The 25,620-nt window shown below is 34.4% G+C and overlaps 1 long non-coding RNA gene across 1 annotated transcript; it reads left to right on the top strand.

The window, feature by feature from the left end:
• The first annotated feature begins 1,211 nt into the window (after positions 1 to 1,211).
• On the top strand, positions 1,212 to 24,236 carry LOC111152705. The gene is made up of 6 exons (XR_002640935.1): positions 1,212 to 1,824; positions 2,659 to 2,810; positions 19,122 to 19,251; positions 20,539 to 20,650; positions 21,998 to 22,148; positions 23,459 to 24,236. It is a non-coding gene; the product is annotated as an uncharacterized LOC111152705 (long non-coding RNA).
• The last annotated feature ends 1,384 nt before the right edge of the window (positions 24,237 to 25,620 follow it).

Raw genomic sequence — 25,620 nt, 5'->3', positions numbered from 1 at the left:
TTGTGGTTTAAATAATAATTTTAAATAGAATTCTGGGATTTAATAGTTAATGTTACCTTAAATCTTTATGATTTTGAGTTATTTGTGGTATTTTGTGTTTATATGATATGATAGGTAAACTGGACTTCATATAAAAGTGTATAAAAATGATGTGGCTTCCTGCCTTCATACACTCATTACTCTTCAGTCATGTAAAATTTTATAAGTCCTGTAATTTTCTTCAGCTTTATCAATATATAATTGATAAATTATACTATGTAATTTCCAGGTATGATACATGATGATTTACTATACACCTCTATTGTGAAAAGATTTCCACAACAAGGTTATTTAACACATCCATCACCTTGCATAGTTCATTTTTTTTTCTTGTGATGAGAACATTTAAGATTTACTCTTGGCAAATTTTGAATATTATAATACTGTTAACTATAGTTCCCATGCTGTGTATTAGATCCTTTGAACTTAATCATTTTATAATTAAAAGTTTATACCCTTTGATCAGCATCTCCATTTTACACACCCCATCAGCCCCAGGCAACCACCATTATAGTCTGTTTAACTTTTTCGGGATTCACATGCAGGTGATAACCAGAAGACTTTTTTTTTTTCTTTTTGGGCAACAATGCAAGGTTTATTGAGTGATAACAAATGGTAATACAAAGCTCCTAAGGAGGGAGGGGACCCAAGGAGGTTGCCCAGAAGTCTTGTAATTTTTGTAAACCTAACCAGTGTTTTATTTCTTGTAGGTCTTAACTTGCATTAGAATAATACTGTAGTAGAAACTAACTTACAGAGTTATGTAATAATAGTAATACTTGTCTAGAACTTACATAATCTGATTTCAGAGATCAGGAAAACAATTTACTGTGTTCATTTCCAATAAAACTTAATTGATTTCAGCCAGTAGTCAGTTACACCCTCTGTGAGATTATATGACGTTTTCAAATACATGTTATCCAATTGATAATACATTGCCAGATTCTTACTGATCTTTACATTCCAGTTCCCTGCGACTGGCCATTCATATAATAAAGCTTCATATTTGAATTATAGTAAATAAGTAAAGCAAGATACATTTTTTTAATAATTTTTTATTTCTTTGGGGTCATATTCTAATCTTTTCTTTTTTTTTTTTTTTGTATTGCAGTTTTTTGGTCTTAATAAGGTCTTTTTTTGCCCACATAGTTGATGACTCTGAAACGAGGAGAGAATTTAACCACTCAGTTTTCTGACCTGTCACTGGATCCTACCCAGTAGTATCAGAAGGAAGCTGAAAATGGTGTTAGCTGCACTTAGGACAAACAAAAATCATTCCAGGTAAAATAACCTTGTAAAGAAAAGTAATAGTGTATTATAGAGGCCTTGGCTAGGTTCATGATGACAAAGGACCTTGTCTGAACATAATGATTTCAAAACTTGAGCTTAAATGACACTCTGAAATCCAGTCAATGTGCCTCAGTAGACTTTTCAGAGAACATTATTTTCAACAGATATTTTGACTTACTGTGGAAACTTGAATACTTAGAAATGGCAGGTGTAAATTGGCAGTATGCATTGCCAATTCTTCAGACATCTTTTTTTAGGTTTTCATAAGATATTCTGAGCTTATTATTTTTCCCTTCTTTTTAAACATGTATGCTGTTGAAAGCAAAAAAGGAAACTCATCCTTAGATCCCAGAAGGTGCACACACATGCTGAGATGGAAGCAAGGACATGTAAAAGGGAGACAACCACTTCTTCGATCAAACATAGAATGCCAAAATTAGTGATGTCCAGGAAAGAGGGGAACTAATATTTGTGGAACATGTATTATAAAATGCAGTGAGTATGGCAAGTGTCCTTACATGGACACCACTGGTGTTTGAAGACAATTTATTTTGGTTTTGTTTTTCTTCAGTTGTCTGCAGTGATCAGTGGGCATAGACCCTATCACATGGAGGGAGACAAACCATAAGAGACTCTTAATCTCACAAAACAAACTGAGGGTTGCTGTGGGAAGCGGGGTTATGGAGAGGGAGTTTAGGTTATGGACATTGGGGAGGGTATGTGATATGGTGAGAACTGTGAAGTGTGTAAACCTGACAATTCATAGACCTGTACCCCTGGGGCAAGTAATATATTATATGTTAATAAAAATAATTAATAAAAAAAGAAATGTGTCAGCATTACCAATTTTTTAAAAATGTTAGGGTGCAAGTTTTTAAGATTTATAATAGTTCCTTCCATGTAGTGGAATGTCTGTGATTAGAATCTATGCCTAACTAATATCTGGCTCCGTATTCTTTTTTTTTTTTTAAGATTTTATTTATTTATTGGACAGACAGAGATCACAAGTAGGCAGAGAGGCAGGCAGAGAGAAAGGAGGAAGCAGGCGCTCCTCAGAGAAGAGAGCCCAGTGTGGGGCTCGATCCCAGGACCCCAGGATCATGACCGGAGCCGGAGGCAGAGGCTTTAACCCACTGAGCCACCCAGGCACCCTTAGCTCTGTAATCTTAATGCAGAAGTGGTCAGGTTTTCCTAAATAGAAGCCAGTCAGAAATATGTTTGTATGGACTTATTTTAATAAAGCTAGGTACCTTGTCATAATGTTTACAATGCGTTTTAGTCATTTTCGGTCAAAGAGTAGAAATAAGAAAATTCTGTTTGATTTTACAGGGGTGAGAGGATCTCTACTGCTTAATTGAGATGATGAAGGACCAATAAGAGAGCAGTATTTGAAATCCAGTTCCAAGGATATATTTGTTTTAGATGTGAATGTTGATTAATGACTTCAGGTATTAAATGCAGCAAGTCCATCTATGCCAAAAGTGAGTAGAATGTGAAGGGGAGCAGCTGGGTGTTGGCTGCAGTATACTTCATTCAATTTCTTAAATGATAGATGAGGAAACCTCAAGGGACTTTCCTTGTATTAAAAGTGATGTCCCATTTGCCCCTGGTATCCTCTGTTGGCAGGGATGCAGACCAAAAAAAATAGTCCCAGTAGGTCTTCTGCATTGAGTGTCACCTCATTTTGCTCTGTAGTCCATGTTGCTAACATCAATTTTTTTTTTTTTTTTGCCTCTAATTTAGGAAGTTCTAATGTAGAATAGAATTGGTTAGTAGAAGACTAGACTGGATTAATTTTCTTTGGTGGGCAAAATAATTTAAAAATTAGGTGAGGTAGCCAAGATTCAATAAAGAGCCTCAAAGACCAGCCAGATATTTGATGATTATGAATCATTTGTATTAGATTAACTGTTAACAAGGGTAACACAATGACCCATGGGGTGAGATATTTGTACATCTGCAATCATTGGACTGTCTGTTCCCATATTTTTAAGTTAAATTTAATTAGACAAGCTATAGTACATCATCAGTTTCAGATGTAGAGTTCAGTAATTCGTCAGTTCCGTATAATACCCAGTGCTCATCACATCACATGCCCTCCTTAATGCCCAGCACCCAGTTACATCCCCCTGCCCATGTCCTTCCAGCAAACCCCAGTTTGTTTACTGTAGTTAATTTGAGCCTCTCTTGGTTTTTCTCCTTCTTTGATAAGTTCCAGTTCAGTTTCCCTCCCTTCCACTATGGTCTTCTGCAGTTTTTCTTATATTCCACATGTGAGTGAAACCATATGATAATTATCTTTCTCAGATTGACTTAATTTCACTCAGCATAATAACCCTCCAATTCCATCCATTTAGATGTAAATGGTAATATCTGTTCTTATATAAAATTTATTTGTACTCCTAGTTACTTTTTTTTTCTATTAAAAAAAAGTTTTTATTTAAATGGTAGTTGGTTAACATACAGTACACTTCTATATAATACCTGGCACACTCCTAAATCGTCCATCACCTATTTAACCTGACAGAGAAAGAAAGTTAAAAAGTACAGTTCCTGATAGGAATAATTTATTGTCTATTAGGAGATCTGTATCAGGAAAAGTAGTGTGTGCTGTGTTCGTCCCATGATAGTTTGGATTGTATTATCATATCACTTTGTTCTTTGTATTAGAAATGTTAGACCTCCTTCGGAATCCTCAACATCACGTATCAGTGGACTGGTTGGACTTTGTGTTTTATTTATTTGATTTTCCTTAATTTTATTTGACCATTGACATTGATTCTAACTTGAGAATATTTTTGTAGATGTTTTCAATGTAATCTAGATCCTTAATATATTTGAATATTTCATTTTTTTAATTTGTTAGGTGATTTGCTTGTAGAAGAAAATTATAAACTATTATATTTAGTACGAAGACAGCAAAGATCTTAATGTTATTTTGTCACATTGCTGGGGTTTTACTGTCTTTTAATTTTTTTCCCATATTTTTACCTTTATTCTGTGTCAGTTGAATGATATTGCTGCCATTTAACTTACCTTGTTACATGAACATGATCGTTTGTTTTCCTAAGCTAGAAGACTTTGCATTAGTAGAGATGTACTGTCTGCAGATATCAGTTCCTTTACAGAGTTGTAGTAGTTGTTGGAAAAGACCTTAACTGGGTTTGTGATGAGTTATGATAACTGAGCATGATGAAATGAGGCTCAGCATGAGTACTCTGAAGTACAGCCTAAGAGTCAGTCCAAGTACTTGGGACACACATATCCTGACCGTAAGTTCTTAGCCTGTAAATTTCAGAAGGTATTTGGAGCAATATTGTGCAGGTTAGGGAATATAGAAGTGTAGGTTTTCCCAGAGATGTAAAGGGAAGTGAATTCTAAATTCCACTACTGCAGTTTGCTTTTATAGAATGTCTTCTATGTTTGTAACATTTGTATATCTGATCTTTTTTATTAGGAATTTCAAGTGAGTAACGATGTGGTAGATACTTTGCTGGTTTTTTTAATATTACTATCATCATTCAGTTTGAACCTTATATCTGTTTCCCAAGAGCATGTCCCCAAACTATGAGGCAGCTCCAGTTAACATATGAATAAGAAATTTCTAGTTTGTTGTTGAGAAACTGCTTTGGTTTGAAATGAGAGTTTGAAATGAGTTTGAAACGAGAGTTACACCTTAAGCAGAATGCTAAAGATACATCAGATGGATTACTCTAATTGTTTTAATAAGTTACTATTTTCTGCATCTTTATCAAGTCCTAAATGGAGATGTAGAAGTTTTGACTGTGATTTAAGGAGATGAAGGTGACATTTCGTAGTTGTTAATACTGAGCCCTAGAGAGGAACTGATTTGCTAAGTACCATACATTTTCTTTTGAATCAGGACCTTAATCTCCCATTATTCTTCATTATTTATGTTTACTTGAGTGAGTAATGGACCTTTTGTTATCTGTGATTGGCATTCTATGATAGATCCTTCTGATTTGCTTATTTTAGTTATGAGGGAATTGAGTAATAATTAAACAGGTAATTGGGAAAAGCCTTTATAGAAATGTACTATGGATAGTTGAATATACCTGGATGTAATTCTCCCATCCAAGTACTAACCAGGCCCGACCCTGCTTAGCTTCCGAGATCAGACGAGATCGGGCGCGTTCAGGGTGGTATGGCCGTAGACCTGGATGTAATTCTTAAATAGCTATCTTAATTTGTTAAGGAGTATGTGGTGTGTGTGTGTGTGTATAAATAACGTGGGTATTGATACTATGACAAGTGGTAGTTTATAGGGAAAAGCTTTGTTAGGTTCAGAAAAATTATATTCCTTTTTTTTTAAAGGAGCAGGGAGGGTAAGTCTTTTCATAGATATTTCTCTTAAGTCCTTGTTTCCCTGCCAGAAATTTTAGAATATTCATAACCTCATACTTTGTTTGGTTACTTTCAGTGTTCTGATTGTGCCACCTGGGTGCCCGCAAATAACCACACTCTTGTGGTGTCTGCCTATTTTCTGCCTTTGGCTCAAGTCATCATCCCGGGGTCCCAGGATCAAGCCCTGGCTCAAGTCAGGCTTCCTGCTCAGCAGGGAGTCCACTTCTCCCTCTGCCTCCCCCACCCCTCTGCAGCATGTACATACTTTCTCACTCACTCACTGTATCTGAAATAAATAAATAAAATCTTAAATAAAAAAGTGAATTACGAGGAGGGCTTGTGTAGTTTAAATGACGGATTCTGGATCAACAGTAGGTCTAGGTCTGAGAAGCTGATAGATGCTGATTTTAGCACCACATGTAGAAAACAGTTGGGTTTTCTTCAGAGAACAAATAGCCAGTATACATTTAAATTATGTATATCATTTGAAGAAGTAAATTTTTTTTATGATTTTGTTTATTTATTTGACAGAGATCACAAGTAGAAAAGAGAAGCGGGCAGAGAGAAAAGAGGAAGCAGGCTCCACACTAAGCAGAGAGCCTGATGTCCGACTCAATCCCAGGATCCTGGGATCATGACCAGAGCTGAAGGCAGAGGGTTTAACGCACTGAGCCACCCAGGCACTCCAAATTTCTTTTTGATAATGAATTAACTATACAAATTTTCACCAAGTTCACATTCAGTAAGATGATCAATGAATAAAAATCTAAAACAAACAAACAAGCGTAATTTTTTTTTAAGTCGACGTAATCTCAGTGAATTGTCTGATTTCCAGGACATGGTAATTTCTGTATAATAATTTTACTTTTGGGACAAGGTTTATCTGGTTTGTATTCTCTTAATCACACAACATCATAATTTGAATTACTTTGCATTTGGGCATTTTTTTAAGATTTTATTTTCAGGTAATCGCTACACCCAGTGTGAAGCTCAAACTTACAGTTATCCCCCAAATCAAGAGTTGCACACTCTAATGACTAAGACAGCCAGGTGCCCTTGTTTTGTTTTAAGCAGCCACTTGTGGATCATCTTAAATAGGCCAGAAACTGGCAATACCAATGGATTTCTGGGTGTTGATATTGGGATTGAGTCTCTTTTCTGGGGAAATTTCAACCATTGTGCTATAGCTTGGCTGTGAATACTCTGGTGGCTCTATATGGTTATTAAAATCTCGGGCTGTTTTCTAATGGTGGTGCTTAATGGGAATAGTGTTAAAATGGACTGTCTACTTATACTTAGAAACAATGAAAATTAGCCAAGGATTTCACTAGGATAGAAAGTCTGAAGAATTTAGATGTAGGTCAAATCAGTCATTACACCATGCTATAGGAAATAAGGAACCCACAATTGAAATGAGGGGACTTGTTTTCTGTGGCTTGGAGTAAGTAAAATAAATTACAGATGATTTTTTAACATTGTAACTTATGATTTCTGAAAATAAATTATTGCAGTGAAACTGGTTTTCTTATTTTTGAAGAATGGCAGAATATTTTTTTTTAGAATGTTTGAAAAATTTATTTGACAGAGAGGGATCGTAAGTAGGCAGAAAGGCAGGAAAAGAGAGAGGGGGAAGAAGTCTCCTGGCTGAGCAGAGAGCCCGATGGGGGGCTTGATCCCAGGACCCTGAGATCATGACTTGAGCCAAAGGCAGAGGCTTAACCCATTGAGCCACTCAGGCGCCCCATGGCAGAACATTTTGCGCATTTTATTTTTCTTACTTATATTTTGTATAATGTATAATCTGCTTTGGTGAGCTTCTCTGGACAATGGCTTTGTATTCTAGATAGATGGGGTATTTTCTCCCTCTCTTTTTTTTCAGAGAGAGAGAGAATGAGCGCAGAGCACAGGCACAAGGAGAAGCAGAGTCCCTGCTAAGCAGGGAGCCCAGTGGGAGATTGGATCCCAGGACACTGGGATCATGAACTGAGCCAAAGGCAGACACTTTACTGACTGAGCCACCCAGGCATCCCACATGGGGTGTTTTCTCAACTAAGTGACTCATGGCCTTAAATGTTATCAAAGTAACAATAGAAATATTCATTTCCTCTAAGATTGGTGAAGTCACAGTGGAAAAACAATGCATAAAAGCCCTGACTTAAACAATATTTGTATGTCTAAGGTTATAATATGGAAGATTCATTAAAATGGTTGCATGAAGCCATAGACTTAACCCTTCCCTTACAGGGAGAACAAAACATTAATAATTGGAATCTTGTAGGAGTTTGGAAAGGTAGCAATTTTTGTTATATTGATATTTCACAGGTATTGGAATAAATACATAAATGAGCAAATGGCACAAGAAATTTTCCTTATGTATAGACAAAACTTGGCTTCAGTTTAAAACTCAAATTTCTCATTCTTTATAATTTTTTTCGAGTCATGAAACGTGGACATATTGTGCACATTGCTGGGAGCACAAAATTAAGTGATAATATCTTTTATGAAAATTTTGTTCTATTTTTTTTCAGTGCTTCAAGATTCATTGTATATGCACCACACCCAGTGATCTGTGTAGTATGTGCCCTCCTTAATACCTACACTAGGCTAACCCATCCTCCCAACCCCCTCCCTTCCAAAACACTCAGTTTATTTCTCAGAAATCACAGTCTCTCATGGTTTATATCCCCTGGTGATTTCCCCCAATTCACTTTTCCTTTCTTTTTTTTTATTTTTTTATTTTTTTATTTATTTGACAGACAGATCACAGGTAGGCAGAGAGGCAAGGCAGAGAGATGAAGGGAAGCAGGCTCCCTGCCGAGCAGAGAGCCAGATGCGGGGCTCGATCCCAGGACCCTGGGATCATGACCTGAGCTGAAGGCAGAGGCTTTAACCCACTGAGCCACCCAGGCGCCCCTCACTTTTCCTTTCCTTTTCCTAATGTCCTCCATGTTATTCCTTATGCTCCACGAATAAGTGAAACCCTGAGAAAATCAAGTATCTTGACTTATGTCACTCAGCATAATTTCCTCCAGTCCTATCCATGTTGATGCAAAAGTTGGGTATTCATCCTTTCTGATGGAGGCGTAATATTCCATTGTATATATGGACCATATCTTCTTTATCCATTCATCTATTAAAGGCATCTTGGCTCTTGGCACAGTTTGACTAGTGTTGCCGTTGCTGCTATGAACATTGTGGTACATAAGGCCCTTCTTTCACTCTGTCTGTATCTTTGGGGTAAGTACCCAGTAGTGCAATTGTCAGGTCATAAGGTAGCTCTATTTTTAATTTTTTGAGGAATCTGCTCTTGTTTTCCAAAGTGGCTGCACCAACTTGCATTCCCACCAACAGTGTAAGAGAATTCCTCTTTGTCCACATCCTCTGCAACATTTGTCATTTCCTGCCTTGTTTATTTTTTCTGTTGTAACTGGTGTAAGGTGGTATCTCTGTGGTTTTGATTTGAATTTCCCTGATGGCTAATGATGATGAACATTTTTTCATATGTCTACTAGCCATTTGTATGTCTTCATTAGTGAACTGTCTGTTCATGGCTTCTGCCCATTTTTTGACACGATTATCTCTTTTGGGTGTTTAGTTTGAGGAGTTCTTTTTTTAAAGATTTTATTTATTTATTTGACAGAGATCACATGTAGGCAGAGAGCCAGGCAGAGAGAGAGAGGGCGAGAGAGGACAAAGCAGGCTCTCCACTGAGCAGAGAGTCCAATGCGGGGCTCGATCCCAGGACACTGAGATCATGACCTGAGCAGAAGGCAGAGGCTTTAACCCACTGAGCCACCCAGGTGCCCTGAGGAGTTCTTTATAGACCTTGGGTATCAGCCCTTCACTTGTAGTGTCATTTATGAATATCTTCTCCCATTCCTTGAGTTGCCTCCTGGTTTTGTTGACTGTTTCCTTTGCTGTGCAGAAGGTTTTGATCTAGATGACGTCCCAAAAGTTCATTTTTGCTTTTGTTTCCTTTGCCTTTGGAGACATGTCTTGAAAGAAGTTGCTGTGGTTGATGTTGACGTTCTCCTCTATGTTCTCTTATGTTCTCCTCCGGGATTTTGATAGATTCTTGCCTCACGTGGAGGTCTTTTATCCATTTCGAGTTTGTTTCTGTGTATGGTGTAAGAGAATGGTTGAGTTTCATTCTTCTATATATAGCTGTCCAATTTTTCCAGCACCATGTATTGAAGAGACTCTTTTTTCCACTAGATATTTTTTTCCTGCTTTCTCGAAGTTCATTTGACCATAGAGTTGTGGGTCCATTTATTATCTTAAAATCAACTTGCCCATTCTGTCATTTAGAGAGTGCCACATTTTAATTTGTGACCTTGGTGGAAATGGAAAATGATGTTCCTTAAGGTTGTCTTCTCTTATTGGATATTTCTTCCTGTTTCAGTACAACTCAAAGGAGAATAAATCCTTCAAGTTTAAATATTTTAAAAAGTCTGCGTTCTGTTGAACTTAGCCCTTTGTGCATATCTCATGAAATCAAGAGAGCATTGTTTTTGAGGGTATATGACATTTACTTGTTAGTAAGTAATAGAGTAGTTGGGCACATAAAAACATGTGAAAATGTGTCATCATTTCAGTTGGCAAAATGTATCAGTTACTTATTTTCTTGGTTTTTGTAATGTACATAAATATTTGTACAACTCTTAAAGACTTGGAATGATTGTATTCAAAATGACAAAACATGTACAGATAATTCAAAGAAGAAAATATTGGCAAGTAAAATGAAATGTCTGAAAATCACTCATAAACATCCTTTAGAAATCATCATATGATATATTTGTTTATCAATTTTACATAGACATAAAAAGGTGATGCCAGCTAGGTTAGGATGTGGCTGTCATTCATGGATGTGGATGGAGGCTAAGAAACAAGGACAGTATTTCATCCGGAAACTTAGAAAACTTAATTGGACAGTAGATACTGTATAAATTCCATTAGATGGTTGTTCTGGTGCTGCCTTTCTAAATTAGTTTTGTTGTTACTGCTGTCTTTTATCTGTATTAAAACTTCTAATTGATCCCCTTACTTCTAGCTTCAGATTCTCTAATTCATCTGTCTGCCAGAGCAGCCTTTTGGAAAGATAATGACAAATATCATCATGTTGCTTCAAAAATCTGCAGTTGACATGTTTCAAGAGTGATAGAAATAAGCAATAATCAGAGAAGAGGACAAAGATTATATAAATTGATAATATTTAGAGCATCTTTTGACTCTGACAGAACTGGAAGTTCTACTTTCACTCCCTGAATAAGATGCTCCTGATAATTTGGAAAAATTTTTGCAGCAAGAAACAATGTGATTAAAATCCAGAATGATAGAGGATAATGTGTGAACCTTTTCCCCATTAACATGGACAGGGAAGGATAGTTTGAGTGCCTCTGCATTGATAAAATTGTAGTTTTCAAGTTATTCTGGGGTATCCTGTGCAATTTTACTTATGGACTGCTATGGAAGTCTAAGTCTGATGTTGATTTAAGGGGTCACTGACCAGGACCTTCCTGTAGAGACAGTCTAGATCTTCTGCTCTATTTCATGGTCCAGCATGATCAGCACATCATCTCTCATTCCAAATTATTCCCAAAAATGCAAGTGTGTGAACGTGTCTGCTGAATTGAAAATTATTTCAAGTGGATGACACTTAATAGTATTGGTCTAGTGTGGACAATCTCAAGTACATTTAAGCCAGCCTTCTAGGAAAATATGAAAAGAAGGGGAAGGACAACACATCATGAATTAATCTAGAAGCTTCATCAACTACAAATAATCACAGACAAATAAAGATGCACACAGTCCTGAAATTCATCTTGCCTTTCAAGTATTTATATTTCATTGCTAGTCTTTGAATTTGGAAAATAATCTCAATATTTTGCTTTTTATGGAGTATCAACTTGCCATCAAAATATTTACCAGTGAGAGCCTTGCATATGTGACATTGATTGCATATGTGATAAACACAAGTATTAGTTTTCTTTTTTTTTTTCTTCCACTGTCTGCCATTTTAAAAGAGCTAGGAACCTCATCTGTTAACTATTTTACTGGACATATATAGCTTAAGAATTTATCTAAATACTTACAAAAATTGTGATTGGGTAATGGTATTGAAATGGAAATATAAAGTACTCAGTAAATGATGAATATGCATGAACTGTTCATTAGATATTTGGTGGTGAAATGAAATTAAACATGTAGTAATTTTCTATGTATTTTATTCGTTCTTTGCTTAACGTTTTTTGGAATCTAATGCTGAAACGCAGAGGCCTACGTTTATAAACAAATCTTTGTTTTTAGGTACTTTTAAAAATGGTTGCTGTGATAATCGAGGTTTCCTAGGGAAGTTTATAAAAACATGTTTGGTAAAACTGCCTTCTGGAAAATATTTTAGAAAGAAATGGGCCATTTTGTTAAGATGTACTGAATTCTATATTTATTGTACAAGTGCTTATGCAAAGCAAAGAGGAAATGGGCATGGGAGCGTTTACTATATTAATCAGGAAAAAATGTAAGGCACTAGTTATTTATGTGCATTTTGAGACTGTTGTATATGAAATAACCAAATACAATTGCTTTGTGACCTTAAGGCATTGTAATTACTAAGAAGGTAGTTGCTAACATATGTAGAAGAAATATTTTTTAGTAACATGACTATAGAAATAGAAGTTACCTCCGAATGATGGATATTTAATATCATATGATGGGATTGCTATGGCTTTTTTGGGGGTTGGGGTTGGGGTAGGGATTGTTCTGTATGCAGTGGTCATAATAAGAAATTTTTTTAAGGCTGCTATATATGGCTGTGGATGTTATCCTCTAAATGCTCATTATGTTAATATTTGTTTGGTACGAGATTTAATTCTCATGATGGAATTGCTGCATAAGAGGCCAGTCTCTATGCATGTTTAATGGGCCAGGATATAATGGGCTTTTTTATTTCTCTGTATATAATAGAAAAAAGTACTGTTAAAACACCCTTTTAAGCATGGTGATGGCTGACATTTGGTCATTTAAATTGTTCGAATGTAGTTTCGTTGGATTACAGAGAGGAGTTTCTAGATTGCCTTGTTTGTTTTAAACAAATAAAAGCACAATTTAGTAGATAGAGAATAAGGAATTTTTGAAAGCTATAGGAGTATGCATATGTACAGAGATAGTTCTTAATCAGGCAGGCATTACTCCATGTTCAGATGTTGGGAATCTTACGTGTATTTTATTAATACTGTAATGTTAAACTGGTGTGGGTTTTTGTTACTCTTTTAACTAGTAACAAAATTGGAATTGTGGAATTGCCTCTCAATTCCAAAAATTAATTCCTTTTCAGTTGATAATGTTACATATTTTATTACAGTGTTATATATAATGTTACTTTATTTGTTTAACATCTAATTTTTTACATGTATAGACATAACTGTAAATATTATAGGACAGACATTTTTATTTCCCAAAAGTGATATTATATCTAGCCTCTTCAGATATTTAGGCTCAATTTTTAGGTTTTGGTAAATGTGTAGTGTCTAGTATAATATCTCATTGTTTTACGTAAGATTCATCATGGTGGAAATGTCATATCTATTGGTCTGACTCTGTTCATGGTTTTCAGATGTTTGTATACCAACAGAAAATACAGTTACTAGATAAATCCTACATGTGGTTAAACGTAACAGGTTAGAAAAGCTTTCATGTCAGTGGAATTCCACATTTAATAATAACCAAATTGTTCTTGTTTTAATATATTTACATCTAATTATATAGGTGTAGGTGATTGTAAGTTTTTTGTGAGGTGTTCACAATTATCTGTCAAACCTATGGTCATTAAAGGATGGGATGATCCAAGAAATGTTTTATATAATGTGCATATAATAGACACAGTTACTATGTTTTATTAAAGCCAAGGAACTATTATATCAGCATGTTTTGTAAATATATTAATTATAAATAGACTGAAAAATTACCATAACAGTTGTCAGATTATCTCTTAGTAAAAACTTAGGCAGGTGAAGTTCATGGGATTTTGTTACATTGTTCTGTGTGAAATAGTTAGGATATATAATAGTTTTTCCTTTAAACTTTTAATTCTTGATTTTACAGGGTTTCTTTCATGTACACCTGTGTAATATACACACAACTGTATAGTATACAGGTCTATAAAATAAGTGTTTATTAAAAATCATAGCAAAGAGACGTTTTTTGGCCAAGTAGTTATCACTCAGGTTTAGTCTGTTCTTCATGTCATTTTGTGGTTCATGATGAAGGGAGTTGCAGTTTGAGCTTTAGTTGCTGAAGATATTGTTAGATTGCTACCTAAGTCAATAGACCAATACTAGTTTTTGTTTCAGAACATCTGCATAAGATTTGCTGATAGGCACTTATTTTTTGAATACAAATCTGAGAGACAGTGTGAAAACATTTTATTTTGGCAAGTTGAATCACTAAACATGTCTGTTTAGGATGTATTTGGTGCTGGAGATTGTATTACTTTTTATTTTTTTTGGATATAGAAGATCAGTGTCATTTTTGAAAACATTGTGGGATATATAATTTCTGTCAATAATTTTAGAAATATATTTTCATTGAAACATTAGAGGTAGAAACATTGAGTGTAAATAGAGTGAGCATCTTCATGAGTTAGGCTTGATTTTGATTTTTTTAAATATTTGTATATTTTGTGAAGTTTTTATTTAAATTTCAGATAGTTAACATACAGCATAGTAATAATTTCAGGTGTACAATATAGTGATTCAGCACTTCATACAACACCTAGTCCTCATCACAAGTGCACTCCTTAATCCACATCACTTAGTTAATCTATGCCCTCAGCCACCTCCCGCCTCTGGTAACACTGTTTCTTTATAGTTAAGAGTCTTTTCTTGGTTTGCCTCTCTTTCTCTCTCTTTGTGTTACTTAGTTTTTTTTCAACAACTTTTGTTAAAGTACAGAAGCTGTCATTTATATTTTTAAATGTGAAATTTGAATAATTTCTTATTTCAATATAAATTTTGGATGTTAAATGTTGAGAACAGTGCAGGGAAACCTTTCACTAACTTATATAACATCTTAATTTCTAGCTATATAGAAATAACCTCTCCACACATAAACACACAGCATGCATACACGCACATAGCGAATCTATTAATGTTGAACAACTAGGGCAAAAACAGAACTGTTACAAGACCATTTCTGTGTTTTCACCTGGTGTGTGTTGGGTTGTTACTAAGTAGTTATGCACATGTGATCAGCTGTTTATTTTTATACCATATAATTTTATAGATGTTCAGATATTGCTGTTATATATTTGAATATATTTCACCTAAAATTAGAGCACATAAACTTTTTTTTAATGCTTGTAGACATGAAATGATAAAATAGCCTTCTGTTGATAAGTATGATGTCTAGAATGCTGTGTATGTAATTATTTATAAAATACTTGTTATTTCTAGGTACATAGCCATTGCTGACAAACATACGTTTAAATATACTTTTAAAAATCAGTATAGTAATTAGATTCTCTGCATGTTCAGTGGTTGGTTGTGAGGGATATGGATGGAGGGGTGGATGTTTTCCAATCTCGTCTATAATGTATGATTTTTTTTAATTGTTAACTATTCTTTTTGGTTTAAAGAGATGGTGAACATCACATATATGTTGCAGTCATGCTATTGATAAAATGTAAGTTTGACATGGTTAGCATTTGCACATTATTCTAAGAATTCCGTATGGGTAACTCTTTGGTTTGTTAAAGAGTGGTATTTATAATGGCTACTTTATAACATTTGATTTAGGAAGTACATAGAATTGTTGATAAATATAATGACAGTGGGAAGAAACAGTTTTCTTTTGATACTGCTACCTTTGTGTAGAATTGCATGGATTGTTGAGATTTTTAAAGACAAATTATTTAAAAATTGAGTTAAAGGATTTTGAGCCCTATTTTTGTTAACATTAGTGTGCTTATACACATGTACATGAATGTATACAGTCAGAGAGGACAGAGTGGTCAAAAGTTTTTGTCTCCAGTTTTATTTAGAAGAAAAGTTAGACTGCAATAATTAAATTGTAACCACTTTATATAAAAATATTTCTGCCAATTTAAGGGACATGCAGGTATATCTTATTTTCTCAGATGTACTGAGGTTCTTGATGAAATTCATTTTGCTAAAGAACATTTTGTAGAATCTGACTCAGAAAATTCTGTGTATATGTGTTGTGTGGCAATATGACAACTTTGTAAATAAATAAGCAAGTGAAATATTTATTTTTAAAGATTTAATATTTCTAGATGTATTGAGTGTCACAGTATAATCTAAATGTTTTCATTGTAAATGTGTTAGGATTATTGTCTTTTAAAATCAGCACAGCAAAGACATTGATCATTTATGTACAGGCTCTTGGAGCTGTGCAACATTTATCTATTAATTTGGTTGTTAAGAGGAGAAATAGAATAGATTGTGCTTTATTCCACTCTTAGAGTAAAATAGTATGCCATTAAACTTACACCATGTAAATTCATTTGATGTTTCTGAATGTATTGTGACATATTTTATTAGGACTTTCCTGATGTATATACATCTTATTTTTATGTTAAGACTGTTTTTTTATAGCAGATTTAGGTTCACAGCAAAATTGAGGGCAAGGTACAAAGATTTGCTAAATAGTCCTAGCCCAACACTTGCATAATCTCCATCATTAACCATTCTGCACATGCATAATCACCCCCCATTATCAACATCCCTTACCAGACTGGTACATCTGTTAATACTGATGAATATTCATTGACATATCATTATAAGCCAAGGTCCATGTTTTGTTATGGCTAACTCTTGGTGTTATACATTTTGTGAGTTTGGACAAATGTATAATGCCCTGCATCCTTCATGGCATTATACAGACTATTTAATTTGTCCTAAAAATTCTCTATGCTTGACCTATTCATCCCTCTCCCATATTTGTCTTATTGTTGTCGTTTACGTTGGATATATAAATGACTTTCTTAAGGAGATTTTTATACTACCTCATGGAACAATATACAGTTCTGTATGTGTTCCTTTGGTTGCATGACAATATTCAAGACAACTTTGTAAATAATAGGCAGATACAGTTTTTTTTTTTTTTTTACTTTTTAACATCTAGTCTTTCTAGATGTGTAGAGTCTCACAAAGTATAATTTTGTAAATAATTCATTGTAAAATCTCATAGTCATTGTTATCAAGTGTTGTAATAGTAACAATTTTAGGTTTCTTGAGCTATACATATTTTGGTATCTGTTTATGGAGTTGTTAGGGGAAGGAGAAAGTTAGAAGGGTGTACTACCACTCTTGAATTCTCTCAGAGAAAATTTTACATTTTAATCACTGTTTAGTCCTTTTGTTTATTACACATTAAGAATCCAAAGTCATAATTTTATAGGTGTATTGCTGAAAGGGCATTATGTATTTAATCATAGAAAATATGCAACATAAGAAATTTTATTCTCTCTCTTAGAACTATTCAGTTTTCTATTTAACTGGACAACATGACAGCATTCAAGACAACTTTGTAAATAGCAGATGACTATATTATTTATAAATACCTAGTTTTTCCAGACATGAAATTTCACAATGTATACATTTATAAATATTACATTGTCAAATACCATAAATTGTTTTTTTTCTAAATATTTTCTTAGTGTAATAAGTAATAATTGTTCTTTTAAGGTTATGTAACATTTTGATGTTTGTTAGATAGGTTTTTGGGCAGAGGGATAGATAGATCATCAAATCCTCAGATTGCTTCCTTTTTCTTCAGATTGTTAGCTTCTCATATAGAAGAAAAGATTAGATTTTATACTTATAAAACAAACAAGGGGCTACTAGGTGGCTCAGTGGGTTAAGCCTCTGCCTTCGGCTCAAGTCATGATCTCAGGGCCCTGGGATTGAGCCCCACATCGCATCAGGCTTTCTGCTCAGCGGGGAACCTGCTTTCCCCTCTCTCTTCTGCCTGCCTCTCTGCCTACTTGTGATTTCTCTCTCTGTCAAATAAAAAAGTAAAATCTTAAAAAAAAATACTCAGAATGTATGTTATCCTTAGAATAAGGAAGACATGAGAAAGGGAATTGTTTAAAATCACAGATCTGTTCATAGTTAAATGATACTTGTATTGCTAAGTAATTGTTATTTTACTGTGTTATATAGATCTACTATGGCAAATTTATATGTATATATACATACACATGTATAATATAAATGTTAAACACCTGTATACAGTAAAATTAGTTTTAGGAGTATAAACCTGATATTCTCTTTCTCATTTATTACCATATTGCTTTCCATTTTATTTTTTTTGGAATTTATGGAAATATTTCAAATCTAAGCTTAAACATTTCTATAATTCCACCTCATGATATATCTAAATGTATATTATTTTTAATATAAAATGGTTAGCTCCTGTGTGTGTTTTTTGTTACCATGTATATATACATCTAAATGAAAAAAATTGCTGTGATTATGAATATTTTATTATTCTAAGAGCTTATCAAAAGTATCCAGTGTGTAGTTATATTTGTATGTTATGCATAGTCAAATGTCAAAAGTGTTACATCTTGGTAGTCTTCTAAGAAATAAAGAATATAAATGAAAATATAAATTAATATATTTTTTAACAGCAGTTTGGCAATAATAGTTGAAATTAAAGTATGTAAACATTTGAAGTGGTATAACTTGCTGCTGGGATTTTATCTATTCCGAAGTCTCAAATTTACAAAGAAGAAAGTATGCTATATATTGAGTATTAAATAGTTGGAGCATCTGAAATAATACATCCCTAAAGGATCATAATGGTTATATCTTATTCATCATATGAATATAATTTAAACACTGGAAGATATTCTGATATGAACGGGTGTTTTAAGTGGATATTTTTAATTATGTTATTTTTCGAACAAACATCAGTAGTGTGTTTACAGAGGTGTATCCATGTGCTTCTAGTTGTTCTGATGAAAGTGTTAATGTTTACTATTCCCAAGGAATGTAATTATTCTGCCATGATTTATAGAGTTAAGTAATGCTTAGTCATCAGAGTTAATATAATGGTGATTATTTAAGCATTTTTTGTAAGATTTTTTGTACATATTTTAGTTAAATGGTAAAACATTGTTAATTATCTGTATATTGCTACTTGACAATCTGAAATGAATATGTGAATTGTTGAATAGAAAGTTGTCTGGAAGATCATATGGCAAAAATTTAACATTACTATGTAGAGAGTTGGGAATGGAAGGGCTGCTTCTGCTTTTGGCATTTGAAATTGTGAAGATATTTTAAAAGGAACATTTAAACAACAAAAGGGGACTTAAAAGATACAACCAATTTGTGCCTTTCTGTATCCTTGCCTGTTGACATCTTGAGAGTATTGGGCTGTTATATTCAATTTTGTATTCCCAGTGGCCATTATGAATAGTTTGTGAGTGATCATGAAGAACGTGTGATTTAGAGACTAGTACAGCAGAGTTTTACACACTGAAACAGTATTGTGGGATACACGAAAAGAATATGGGAGAAGATGGGATATGAGGTAGGTGCTAAAAAAGTGTATTTGGGTTTACAAACACATGAATGATTAAAATTAACTGAAACTTTGTTATTGTATTATGTTAGTCACTACAAAATTATATCATTAGTTTTTATATAGTGTTCTACTATTCATAGTGTGTAACACCCCATGCTCCATGCAATACATGTCCTCCTTAATACTCACCACCAGGCTCACTCATCTTCCCTCCCCACTACCCTCTGAAAACCTCAGTTTGTTTCTCAGAGTCCACAGTCTCTCATGGTTCATCTCCCCTGCTGATTACCCCAATTGACTTTTCCTTTCCTTCTCCTAATGTCCTCCATGTTATTCCTTAAGTTCCACAAGTAAGTGAAACCCTGTAATAATTGACTTTCTCTGCTTGACTTATTTCAGTCAGCATAATCTCCTCCAGTCCCAACTGTGGTGATGGAATTTTCGGTATTTAGCCTTTCTGATGGCTGAGTAATATTCCATTGTATATATCGACCACATCTTCTGTATCCATTCGTCTGTTGAAAGCCGTCTTAGCTCTTGGCACAGTTTGGCTATTGTGGCCATTGCTGCTGTGAACACTGGGGTACATATGGCCTTCTTTTCACTACATCTGTATCCTTGGGGTAAATACCCAGGAGTGCAATGGCAGGGTCATAGAGTAGCTCTATTTTTAATTTATTGAGTAATCTCCACACTGTTGTCCGAAGTGGCTGCACCAGCTTGCATTCCCAACAACAATGTAAGAGGGTTCCCCTTTATCCACATCCTCTCCAACATTTGTCATTTCCTGTCTTGTTAATCTTTGATTTGAATTTCCCTGATGGCTAATAATGGTGAACATTTTTTCATATGTCTGCTAGCCATTTGTATGTCTATATTGGAGAAGTGTCTGCTCATTAGGGTAAATTTTCATAATTCACTGCTGTATTTGTGGTTACCAGCTAGATCATGTTGTTTGAGGGAGAGTTTATTGGAATAAGTTGGAAGTTACTCTTAATTAATGGGAGTAATTAGAGAATGGTTTATTCACTTTCTTTTGTGCTAGTGGCAGTCTGCCAGAAGGATTTCAAGTAGGATTTTACATTTTTTAATTTTCAGAATAAACATGAGAAACATTTCAATAAATTTGTGTTAAAATTTCACTGATAAGGTGAGAAAATTTTTAAAAAAGTTACTGTGCTATTAACTGCTTATTTATCTCTCTTAATTACTCCTGATAATTTTGTTGTCATCCTAACTTGTGTGTCCTGGTGTCTCACTTGTAACTGTCTATATTGTATCCTTTCTTATCAGAAGTACATGATGAAAAGAAGAGATTTATAGATAACCTGAGGACAACTGACATCAGGAATATACCTCATGCTATGGACTTCCTTAATGTAAAAGTCTTAACTGGGAACAATAGGTAAGAAGTTCTGGACCAAGAAGTAGTGTTTTAATACAAGGCTTTGGCAAGGCTCAGGAAAATATCACTGGGGCAGTCTTTGGAATATTGAACTGTGTCTGAGAATTAGTGAGAAAATCAATTATTTCCAAAGATAATTTTTGTTGAAGTACAGATGTGGATTAGATGTAGAATGTAGGAGATTACTTGTGTATTCTTTCAATTAATGACCTTATTTGTAATCAGATATCATGACATAATATTATAAAGGTAATGATCAATTGTTCATTAGTTGGACAGAATTTTTGCAGGTAAATTTTATAGTGTGTTAAAGGGAGAAGTTCATGGAAGCAAAATAAAGGGGAAACCTCTTGCACTGTTGGTGGGAATGTCAACTGGTTCAGTCACTGTGGAAACGTATGGAAGTTTCTCAGAAAGTTAAAAATATGATTTAGCTGTTGAACCATGAGGCATTTACCTAGAGAATACAAAAATACTAATTTAAAGTGATGCATGCACCGCAGTGTTTATAAAATGGTTGTCTATAATAGCCAAACTATGGAAATAGAACAAGTGTCCATCAGCTGGTGAATGGATAAGAAAAAGTGGTAAATAAACAATGGAATGTTACTCAGCCATAAAATAACAATGAAGCGGGGCGCCTGGGTGGCTCAGTGGTTAAAGCCTCTGCCTTCGGCTCAGGTCATGATTTCAGGGTCCTGGGATCGAGTTCCGCGTTGGGCTCTCTGCTCAGCAGGGAGCCTGCCTCCCCTCCTGTCTCTCTCTGCCTGCCTCTCTGCCTACTTGTGATCTGTCTGTCAAATAAATTAAAAAAAAAAATAACAATGAGGCTTTGCCATTTGCAGTGAGGTGGATTGCAGTCATATAGTTGTCAGTAAAGAAAGACAAATACCATATATTTCACACATGTGGAATTTAAGAAACAAACTAGCAAAGGAATGAAAAAGGCTGAGGCAAACCAAGAAACATTCTTAAGTACAGAGAACAATCTGATGGTTAACAGAGGGAAGTAAGTAGGAGGAATGGAGAAAATAGGTGATGGGGATTAAGGATGGCACTTGTGAAGAGCAAGGGGTGTTGTATGAAAGTGTTGAATCACTAAATTGTACATCTGAAACTAGTACACTGTATGTTAACTAACTGGAATTTAAAAAACTTAAAAGTATGGGTAAAGTAATGGCCAATGCTGAAGAGTTACATCAACTATGGGATTGATGATGACTTGTTTCTAAGAATTAAAGGAGTTATAAAACAGTTCAAGATGAGTATCCACTTAACCTGCTGCTTTAGCTATTCTATGAGAATGTTCTATACCTTACCTTACAGTGTTTCTTCTTTTCCTATCAGGAGGTGATAGTTCCATGAAAACACACTTCCGCCCTCCTGGTTTGTAATTGCAAGAATTGGTATCATCAGACCTCTCATTGGCAGTATTATTCATTCAAGGGTTCTTCACCTCTGATCTCTGGTTCCAGGAATACCCCTTGGAGAAATTACTGTAAGAACAGATAAGTGCTCATTTGATTCAGGAAGGGACACTTTGGTTAGACAGGAGCTAATATTATGCTTTTATTTTTTTTAATTTATTTATTTATTAGAGAGTGAGAGTGAGCACAGGCAGACAGAGTGGTAGGCAGAGGCAGAGGGAGAAGCAGGCTCCCTGCCGAGCAAGGCACCCGATGCGGGACTCGATCCCAGGATGCTGGGATCATGACCTGAGCCGAAGGCAGCCGCTTAACCAACTGAGCCACCCAGGTGTCCCAATATTATGCTTTTATTAAGATTAATGAATTTATGGTGATAGCTAGTGGGGACTGAGGTCTATTCAGGTTACATATTGTACTTCCTCCAAGAAGTCCTTAATATTCTATTTAGTAATGATTAATCCTAAGAAAAAAATACTTTATGATTAACGTCTTCACCTTTAAGGTTATTCTGGGTTAGGGTTAAGACTTCTTGGAGGAAGTGTCTACTCAAGAATTTTTTTTTAAAAGATTTTTATTTATTTATTTGACAGAAAGAGATTTCAAGTAGGCAGAGGAGATAGGAAGAGAGAGAGGAGGAAGCACGCTCCCTGTCAAGCAGAGAGCCTGATGTGGGGCTCGATCCTCAGACCCTGGGACCATGACCTGAGCCAAAGGCAGAGGCTTTAATCCACTGAGCCACCCAGGCACCCCAACTCAACAATTTTTTGATAGTCAGCTTGAATAATGGGTTAGGATCTAAATCTAAGGATTTATTTCTAAGTTAGAGCTAAGTTAGACCTAAGGATTTAAGATCTAAGTTCCATTATCTCTATATCTTACAGATACCATTTTTCTCACCAAACATATTGAGGTCCATTTGTTATTTTTTGGGAATTTTTTGGCGTTGTTACCCTGTGTACAGAAATGCATGTAGATTATGTCAAATAATTCTGTATGTGAATGAACAATCTAGGGATACAAGCAATCATTCAAATACATAGCTGAACAGAAACATAACATGAGAACTAGAAAGGTATGAGAAGAAAGAATACCAATAATTGGCTTTTTTAAGTTGACAATGTTACATCAGCTTCAGGTGTATCAGTAGTGAATAGTGATAGTGAATAGATAATTCTGTGCATTATGTAATTCTCAACACAGTGAGTGTAGTTATCATCCCCAGCCTTATTAGAAAATTCCAAAAGTAATTTTGATCCATCTGTTTTTTTCTTCACAATTTAATGGATGTTGCATTTCATTGTACATCATTTTATTAGCTCCTAGTGATAATTATGTGAAAGTATGTTTCTAACTTTTAACCATTCCCCAATGTGTCTCTCAGGTGTTGACTAAACAGAAAGACTGATGCTCTTGCTTCTGCCACCATCTTCAAATCCAAAAGACAGTCTTCATAATGTATGGAGACTTCTGTTTCATGTTTTGGAGTGGATACTCCTCGCAGATCAGAAAAAATGGACTGAGAAAACTCAAGTTTGAAAATTACCTAGAGTGTCATTGGAGGGAATTGTAACCAGGCATGTTGACTGTTTTCATAATTGACATTGGACTAAATCTCAGGAGCTTGAATGGTGGAGATGTTATTACCCAGAGAGGTTCAGTATGGTGTGATTGAAAGGCATCATTTCAGTATTCCCATTAGAATAAAGTACATGTATTTATAATTTTCACTTATTACAGGGTAAATTTAAAATTGATGGACAAAAAATTACCCTTTTCCAGATTTCAAAAGGCACAGAAATTTATCAAGGATAAACTTTTTACTTCTTAAATGCTTTTTTTCTCCTAATTCTACTCTCCAAAATTATCTACAGTTAATGGGAGTTTTGTGTTTATACTCTTCGGGTATATTGATGAACAAAATTTATGCTAGTTGTCTTTTGGGCCAATATATTAGCTACAAATTTTCTAGGCAGTTAATATGCTTTATTTAGAAATGATTTTTAACTTCTCTGGCTAATTTGTTGAAAATAGTCGTAGTATTTCCACCTTCTCAGAATTAAGTATACCCAAAATTTACATTCTGAGTCAAAAGTAAAAATTTTCCTAAAATGGTATAGATTGTCCTCATCAGTTTTTCTCCCACTATTTGTTTATGAGATTTCTGTTTTTTTTTTTATTTTTTATTTTTTATAAACATATATTTTTATCCCCAGGGGTACAGGTCTGTGAATCGCCAGGTTTACACACTTCACAGCACTCACCATAGCACATACCCTCCCCAATGTCCATAATCCCCCCCCCACCCCCCTCCCCCCATTAACCCTCAGGAGATTTCTGTTTTCTTAAATAGTACAAACATTACATTTCAGAGTTTTAATCTTTGATAATGTGGTGTTACCAAAAATTGCTTTTATTCTCTTACTGTTCAGTTCAGTCATCTTCATATATCCTTAAAACTTACTAGTCACTTGTTTTTTCATTTTCCTCTGTTGTTTTTTTTTTTCATTCCCCTCAGAATATTAGTGTTTTTGTAATGGTTTCTAAGAGATCATTTATGACTAAGTATGTTAGTATGTTAACCATTTGTCATGCATTGCAAATTACATACTATATATTCTCATCACCATTTTACTGTGATGTTTTGGTTGTACAAAAGTTGTGTTTTCAAATACAATGCTCTGCTTTATGCCTTTTGAATTTTGTGTTTTTATTCAGAGCTGTGTCCATCACTCTCATGCATTCTTTGTATTCTGTTTTTTGTCAGTCTGTCATTTCATTTTTTCCATTAATTGTTACTGTGGTTTTAAACCATTACCCAGTCAAATTATTTACCTTGACTTAAGCAGTTACCACTTAGCTAAATGCTACCATAGTTACTTAGAAATTCCCACATAGAATCATCTGCATCTCAATTTGTTTGCCTTACTGTCTTTTGATATTTTAAAATTACTGATGATTTTGTCTATTCCATTGAGATCTATCTCATTTTTCTTTTTTTTTTTTCAGAATATTCCCTCTCTATAGTCGCATTTTTTTCTGTCAATTGATGCTAAAAATTATTTTGCGAGTTGGAAAAAAAATGCAGTTTTAATTTCATTCGCACCAAATTTAATAGATTAATTAGGAGAGAATAGATGTCTTTAAAAGTGAGTCTTCCTATCAATCTGCAAGGTATGTCTGTCCTTTTTTTTTTTTTTTTTAATCAAATTGTTGGGTAACTGCGGGTGTGATTTTTTTAATTCATTCCCAGTCATTTCATAGTTTTGTTAGTGTAGTTATGGGAATAGTACAACTAGTTTATTTTAATAAAGAGCCATTTTTGTTTAGTTTCCTAGTGACATTTTGTTAAAATTCCAGAATTTTGCCTTTCTTTCTTAATTCATGGTTCTTATAGAAATATGGAAGCAGAAACAGCCCTCGCTTATTTGACAGTGAATATTAATCTTACTATTTTAAGGTTCATTTACTTACGGGTCATTTTAGGTAACTTTCCTATCCTGGGCATTTATGCAAAATTTGTTGACAGTTTAATAAAATGCTTTG

Source organism: Enhydra lutris, unplaced genomic scaffold (assembly GCF_002288905.1).
Source record: "Enhydra lutris kenyoni isolate GAN:26980312 unplaced genomic scaffold, ASM228890v2 scaffoldscaffold29, whole genome shotgun sequence".
In the NCBI taxonomy this organism is placed as follows: Eukaryota; Metazoa; Chordata; class Mammalia; order Carnivora; family Mustelidae; genus Enhydra; species Enhydra lutris.
This window is presented reverse-complemented; position numbering and strand designations above follow the sequence as displayed.